We start from the raw sequence: 8,208 nt of genomic DNA, 5'->3' as shown, positions 1-8,208 counted from the left end.
CAGGTGTGTGTTCTCTTGTTTAAAACAACGGTCTCTTGTCTGTTAGTAACTGCTTCCATTTCTTTATTTGGTGTGTCTTGATTTAATGATGTCTCTAAACATTCTGTGGATTATGTTGATTCTGCTTCATGTACCCTGTTGGTGATATTCCATGAAATGTTTCCAACCTGTTGTTTTGTCAGAAGAGTAGCTTCTTAATACTCTCTACCTATCCATCATCTTGAAAGGTCTGCCTGAATTTTGGATGACCTCTACAAATAAACTGACTTCGGAAGTTCAAAAAAAAAAAAAAAAAAAAAGATAATGTGAGGTACTTGTCTTTATGACTCTGGCATACGTTGTTCAATATAATTTCTTTCATTTTCATTTATTCCCCGGCTAATGTCAGGGTCTCACTTTTTCTTGTGGCTATATGGAAGATCCCACTGTATATATGCACGCACCATTATTATTTTATTTTATTTTTTAGCCATTCATCAGGTGGTGGGCACTCCCAGCCTTTTTCATTTTCTGCTTATCATGAACAGCACATCAACAAACATGGAACAAACACCTCTGTTATGTGTCTTTCAGATGCAGACTGGAGAGTGGCTGGTTCAGCTGAGTCACATGGTAGTTCTATTTTTAGTTTTCTTGAGAAACATCCACATTGAATTCTATAGTGGCTACCCCTAATGTACATTCCCACCAAAAGTGGGAATCCATTCCCCACATCCTCACCTACGTTTTTTGGTGGTACCCATTCTGATTGGGGTGAGATAGGATCCTAAAGCAGTTAAAATTTGCATTTCCCTGATAGCTAAGGGTGCAGGCCACTTTTAAAAGTATTTATTGGTCACTTCATTCCTTCTTTTGAGAACTGCCAATTCAGTTCATTGGCCCATATTTCTTTTATTGAATAATTTGGTTTCTCTGTGTTTAAGTTTTGCTGCTCCTTAAATATCCTTGACATCAATCCTTTTCCTGATGTGTATGTGGAAAAGAAGTATTTCCTGCTCAGGGGCCTGACTCATCACTCCAGTCATTGTTTCCATTGTGGTAAAAATGCTTTCTAATTTCATGTAATTTCATTTGTCAATTCTTAGGGCTACTTCCCCTGCGTTTGGAATACTGTTCAGGACTCATTCTTCCCTTTGCCTATGTATTGGGATATTTTTCCTATTTACTCTAGTAGTTCCAAAGATTCAGGTCTTGGGTTCAGATATTTGATCCATTTTGAACTGATTTTTCTGCATGGTGAATGTCTTAGTTAGAGTTTCCATTGCTGTGAAGAGACACCATGACCAAGGCACCTGTTATAAAGGACAACATTTAATTGGGGCTGGCTTACAGGTTTAGAGGTTCAGTCCATTATTATCAAGGTAGGAAGCATGGTAGCATACAGGCAGGCATGATGCTGGAGGAGCTAAGAGTTTTACATGTTGTTCCAAAGGCAAACAGAAGACTGGCTTCCAGGCAACTAGGAGGAAGGTCTCTCAAAGCCCACCCTCACAGTGACACATTTCCTCCAACAAGGCCCACACTTCCTAATAGTGCCACTCCCTGGGCCAACCATATTCAATTCACCACAGTGAGGAGTATGGATCTAAATTTCATTCTTTTTTTTTTTTTTTTTTTTTTTTTTTTTTTTTTTTTTTTTTTTTTTTTTGGTTTTTCGAGACAGGGTTTCTCTCTGTAACCCCGGCTGTCCTGGTACTCACTATGTAGACCAGGCTGGCCTCGAACTCAGAAATCCGCCTGCCTCCGCCTCCCAAGTGCTAGGATTAAAGGCGTGCGCCACCACCGCCCGGCTTAAATTTCATTCTTTAACATGTAGAAATCTGATTTTCCCAGCACTGTGTTAAATGTGTATACCTACTCTGAGCCTAGCACAGCTTGGTCTAGAACAGTGGTTCTCAATCTTCCTAATAATGAGACCCTTTAATACAGTTTCTTATGTTGTAGTAACCCATAATCATAAAGTTATTTCATTGCTATTTCCTAAGTGTAATTTTACTATTGTTATGAATCATAATGTAAATGTATGTATTTTCCAATGGTCTCAAGTAACCCCTGTGAAAGGGTTCAACCCCCAAAGGAGTCTCCACCCACATGTTGAGAACTGATGGTCTAGAAAATGTAAAATATCTTAAACAGACTCATTTCTGATCATCCAAATCATTCTTCACTTTGAAAATTAAAAAAAAAAAAAAAAAAAAAAAAGGCCGGGCAGTGGTGGCGCATGCCTTTGATCCCAGCACTTGGGAGGCAGAGGCAGGCGGATTAATGAGTTTGAGGCCAGCCTGGTCTACAGAGTGAGTACCAGGACAGCCAGGGCTACACAGAGAGGCCCTGTCTCAAAAAAACAAAAAACAAAACAAAAACAACAACGACAACAACAACAAAAAGAGAGAGCTGATCAAAATGCTCAGAACTGCTCCTTGTCTTCCATGGAACTGAAGGTATACTGTACTCAAGGTGTGTCCGTGGCAGCAATGAGTAGCTGTCTCCTTTAGGGAGAGGCTCACTCAGAGAGTATCTGTAAGGGTTACAGATCTCCTCCACTTATCTATAGACTTGCCCAGCTGAACAAAATAAACTGTTAGCCCTGTTGCTAGAAGTTACAAGAACAGAATTTGCCATGATTAGGTAAAGTAAAAATGATTTGCATAGTCATCTCAATGCAATGCTCACTTTTTCTTAGACTTCATGTCTTAAAAAATGGACATGAATATCATCTCCTGGCCCTTCCTGCCTTTAATGGTGGGTGGCTGAGAGCCTGCAAGAGACTGTGAAGGTGGAACTGAACCTCTGGAGTCTGACAGTCTGGCTTGGGGCAGGAGACATAAAGACTCAGCATAGAGTTCTTCATCTGTAAGCCAGAGAAAACATAGTAAGCACTGTGCCCCTACCCAGGTTACTGGCCTCTCTTCACAACAACTGTGAGAATAAAAAGAAGCAACATAGGGGCATAGCTGCTTGTCAGGTATTCGATGAGTGCAAATCTTGTTTTTCTGATCAGTATGAGAAAAACAATGTTTGGGACTAGGGAGATGGCTCAGTGGGTAAGAAAAGCACCTGATGCATAAGCACATGGACCTAAGCTCAAAAATGCAGCAGACATGTAAAAAGCCAGGAGTGCTTGTAACCCCAGTGATGTTGGGGGTGGTGAAGAGAACAGGATCACTGGGCTTGCTGGCTACCAGACTAGCTCCAGGTTTAGTGAGATTCTCTGTCTCACATGAATAATGTGGAGAATGATAGAGCCAGACACTCAACATTCTTCTCTGGCCTCTGGGCATGGGCACACATGCACGTACCACACACATACATAAACAAATAAATAACGTATGTAGTTATCTCCTTCACAGGAGCCATTTGCTTTACCTATCAACTACAAGATAGAGATTTAAAACAACAAACTTCAAGAATACATAGTTTTCTAGTGGCCCCAACCTGCTTTCCGAACACCCCCAATCTAAAACTTGTTATTCTTAATTGGGCAAGTCATTTCCTTTCACTTGATATGACCCCTTTGCTATCTGAACTCCAACTATGTCTCAATGTGTGGACTGAATCTCGTCTCTTCAGTGACACCTTCTTGACTCCCAACAGCAACTCCCGTGTTTCCCATTCATGAGTTTAATAGAGCACCCACTCCAGCCTTTCTCAGTTTCCTCTTGCATGAGTAAACACTCAGAGGCTCTACACACAACCATGAATGCCCAGAAAAGATGTGAAAACTAAATTAAGTGAGTCTGTTTGTAGTAACTGTTCCCCATTTCTAGTAAAGAAGATAAATCATTGGATGGCATCATAGGGGTCTTCGAAAAGGAAAAATAACTCTGATGAAATGGAGAATGGTAACAAGTCATTTGTAATAAATCGCTCAATTCACAATGATGTTACAACTTGTAGCTGGAGAACGTCTGGTTTACATTTCTAGTCTGACCTGAAGTATACAGGCAGTTCTCATGGGATCATATGAAAACAGCTCTAAACAGCTTTAAGGTTAAGCTTTCAGTTCTTCTTCTTCTTCTTCTTCTTTTTTTTTTTTTTTTGTCAAAAAAATTTCCCCATAATCAGTGTAGTAAAAATTAGCTAGGTCTTAGGGGAGCTCACACAAGCATTCTGCTGTGGTGTAAGTGCACACAAGTACAAGAGCACTTTCCTATAGTACATGGCAGAGTAGAAGAGCCTTTACAGTACGGTGGATAGACACTGCAAGGAGGACAAAGGTGTGTGTGTCATCCATGAGCATGCGTGTACACCTCTGTGAATGAAGAATTTGAGAAGAGAAAACAGACTTCATGGAGTAGAAGTGGGAGTCTCTGGTGGGGAGGAAGTCAGGATAGACAGAGGAAAGGAGGCCCCAGAGGAGGCATAAAAACAAAGGGGGCTTAGGCTGCTTGCCATTCAGTTATTTTCTCTCCAGTTAAAATGGAAATTTCCAGAGCTAAATGAGGTATTACAGATTATATTCTACTTAATGTTTTACATGTGATGTATTTCTGTACATAACAGCTGCCAATGCATATCAGCTAACTGGCAGCTCATCATTATCAAACCCTAAAAGTGCATTTCATATTTATGTAATTATTTACAGACAAACTTTGGAGTCCAAATTACTCTGGAACTCATGGTCCTCTTGCTTCAACTACCCAAATGCTGGGCTCACATGCATACGATATATTCAAGGACAAATAGTGTTTTCATGTATAAAACTAATGTTTTCATTTTTGTGATTGCTCTTCAAGAAATTTCTAATGCATGGTTTATTTTATTCTGGGCTTCTTTTGTTATTTGCTCTTTGAATGATGGCAGTATCATTATAGACAGTCTGAAGTACTTGAGTACAAAGGAACATTAACACTTTGATATGTGTGTATGAGGTTTCTAGGGCTTATGCAATCAAGTTCCAAAATGTGAAAGCCAAAACATCAAAAAACATCAGGCTGGATGCCTAACACCAACAGTGAGCCTTCTGAAGGCTCTAGGGCAGGACCCTCATCCACTTCTCTCTACCTTCTCATGCTTGTCTGTGATCCCTGGTATTTTGTTGTTTTTAATACAAAACTGACTTGGAGTCCTAGATGACCATGTGAAAGAAATGGAACTTCTTTATTTTAAAATTTGTTATTGCAGGGCTAGGGAGATGGCTCAACAGTTAAGAGGCTTACTGCTCTTCCACAGGGCCTGAGTTTAATTGCCAGAACCCATGTTAGGCAAGTCACAAGAACCTACAACTCCAGCTCCAGGGAGTCCAAAGTCTTCTGAACACACACTCACACACCTACCCACATACCTCTTAACTCACATCACACACACACACACACACACACACACACACACACACACCTCTTACATCACACACACACACCTACCCACACACCTCTTAACTCACATCACACACACACATACACACACACACACACAGACTTAAGGATAATTTTTGGTTTTGTTTTTGTTTTTTGAGGCAGGATTTCTCTTTGTAGCCCTGGCTGTCTTGGAACTCACTCTGTAGACCAGGCTGGCCTCGAACTCAGATGTCTGCCTGCCTCTGCCTCCCAAGTGCTGGGCTTAAAGGCGTGTGTCACTACTGCCCAGCTTAAGGATAATTTTTAAAAAAATGTTATTGTGAGTAGCAAAGGAATGAGGTGAAATAAGTAGAATCTTTTCAACAGTGGGGTAAGCCTGCATTTAGCATATGTGCTAGTCAAAGCTATCTAGGCTCTGCTACTTATTTCAATGATAGACTTTGACACTTGAAGTAAATGGACACTAGATTACATTTCATCATGGTAAAGATTATGCTTTCAATAAAAAAATAAATTACATAGCCAGGCATTGGTAGTGTGCACCTTTAATCTACAGAGGACAGCCATGACTACACAAAGAAACCCTGTCTGGAAAAACTTAAACAAACAAACAAACAAATAGATAACAGTGAAGCTTAGCTTATAAGTACTCTAGAAGTGGGTAACAGAAGAGAGATTAACTTCAAGCTGGAGAGATGGCTCAGTAGTTAAGAGCACTGGCTTCTCTCTCTTCCAGAGGACCCAGATTCAGTTCACAGCAACTACATGGCAGTTCATAACCATCTGTAACTCAATTTCATGAAATCTGACAACAGTACCTCTGCTGGCACTAGGCACACAAGTGGCGAACAGACATGAAATCAAAATACCTATATGCATAACAGAAAGCAAAACAAATTTAAATAAATAAGTAAATCCTTAAAAGTTCCATCTCTTCTTTATGGGAAACTGAAACTACTAAGACCATCACCCTCTTTTCACATAGACTTTCATAATTAACTTTTAAACTAGTGACAATAATATTACATCTTTAGAATAACTATGTTTGCTGTTTTTATTCTGAGGGGGTAGACAGCACAGCTAGCTGCTTAGCCAGTTTTCATAATTATCAAGATGAAACTTGTCTTTGAGGTATGGCACAGCCTGCTGATCTTAAAAATTTTTGCCTGCAAAAATGTGGAATCACATGTGAATTGATTATTCAAACATAAATAAATTCTAAACTTTTATTGTCGTGCATTTCCAAAAAGAAGCTGAAAAGTTAGAAAGTAAGTTGAGAGATTTTTATTAAACCTAAAACATGTTTTGGGGAATTGCAAAATGGAAACAATGTTTTTAACACTGTGTTGATATAGTGGGATGAATAATCATATATTAGTGCTATAATTAACACATGGGAACATCCCTTATCAACAGCTGCTGACGTTAGCACGGGCATAAGCTCATTGGTATGGCAGCAACCATCTCACCTTCGTCATACACTAAGGGCAGAAACAGAGTACTCACAGAAGAAACACTGCATACACACAGTGCTTGAGTGAAGCACTTGGGAAGTGGATGGCTTACACACACACACAACCCTGTGTGCAACTTGTCACGCACTGGCAGTCACACTCAAACAGGTAATAACCTGAGAGAGGTCAAGAACAAAGTTCCTCCTGGGAGGTAGAAAAATGGAAAACGTGGCTTTATGGTTCTGAATTCAAGCTCTGCTTGTACTCCTTACGAGCTGTAGAAGAGTGAGCAAGTCACAGTCTCTCCAAAACCAGTGTGGCTGTGTGTGTGTGTGTGTGTGTCTGAAATGGGATGAGTGTGTTTGGTTATAAAGTCCAGACTGACATGGCAGCTATGATCCTCCCACCTCAGTACTTGGCATTCCACTTATGAGCAATCACAAACAGCATTCTTATGTTTGTCCACCTTACTGGGGAAATCAAAATAGTTACCTGGCATGTAGCAGTTCTCTGCATTGCAATTATTAAGGCTCAATGCAAATTTAATAAATAAAGTAAAATTTAAAAAAAATTAGTGTAACTAAACACTCTATAGAAACAGATACAAAAGAATACATAGTTTAATGTATTTACTACATACCAGGGTAACATAAATACTTTATATTTTGATTAATTTCTCACTAGCCTATCTTATGTGTATATTATTGCTTCCAACTTAAACATGAAGAAACGGCAGCTTATTGCCATTGAAATATTTGTTAAGGATCACCTTTGTTAAGGGCGGAGCTTGGTTTCAAAAATAGAACATACACTCTAAACAGTCATGTAATTCCAAAGATGATTGGATGATACTCTTGGTGAGAGGTGACCTTAATATCAGTCATCAATACCCTCCATGAACAATGGTATTACTGTGACTTCCTTGTTGGACTCCGGCCTTTGTAAAGTTAAGGTACTTGTCCTGCAGTTATACTTCAATCTAACTTACAGAACTGGGAAGAGATGAGATAGTCAGTGGGAAAGGGGACTTGCTCTGGAGCCTGAGAACTTGAGTATGAGCTTAGGGACCCACTGGTTGGTGGATGCCAGTAAATTGTCCTCACTTCCATATGCCTAACGCCCCAAATAACATAAGTAACATAAATAACTGTAATTTTAGAAAAATTTTACAAACCTTGTACAAATCTAGTATATTAGCTTAAAATAATCAAGCCATATATGGTGATGTATGTCTTTAATCCCAGCACCTGGGAGGTAGAAGCAGAGACACCTCTGTGAGTCAGAGGCCAGACTGGTCTACATAGCCAGTTCCAGGTCATCAAGGTTATACACTGAGACTCTGTCTCAAAAACAAACAACAAAAACCACATGGTGGCTCACAAAAGTCTGTAACAGATCTGACACCCTCTTCTGGTGTGTCTGAAGACAGCTACAGTGTCCTCATATAAATAAATCTT

The sequence above is a fragment of the Mastomys coucha genome, unplaced genomic scaffold (genome assembly GCF_008632895.1).
Source record: "Mastomys coucha isolate ucsf_1 unplaced genomic scaffold, UCSF_Mcou_1 pScaffold7, whole genome shotgun sequence".
Classification (NCBI taxonomy): domain Eukaryota; kingdom Metazoa; phylum Chordata; class Mammalia; order Rodentia; family Muridae; genus Mastomys; species Mastomys coucha.
The sequence above is the reverse complement of the archived record's forward strand: the minus strand, read 5'-3'. Positions refer to the sequence as shown.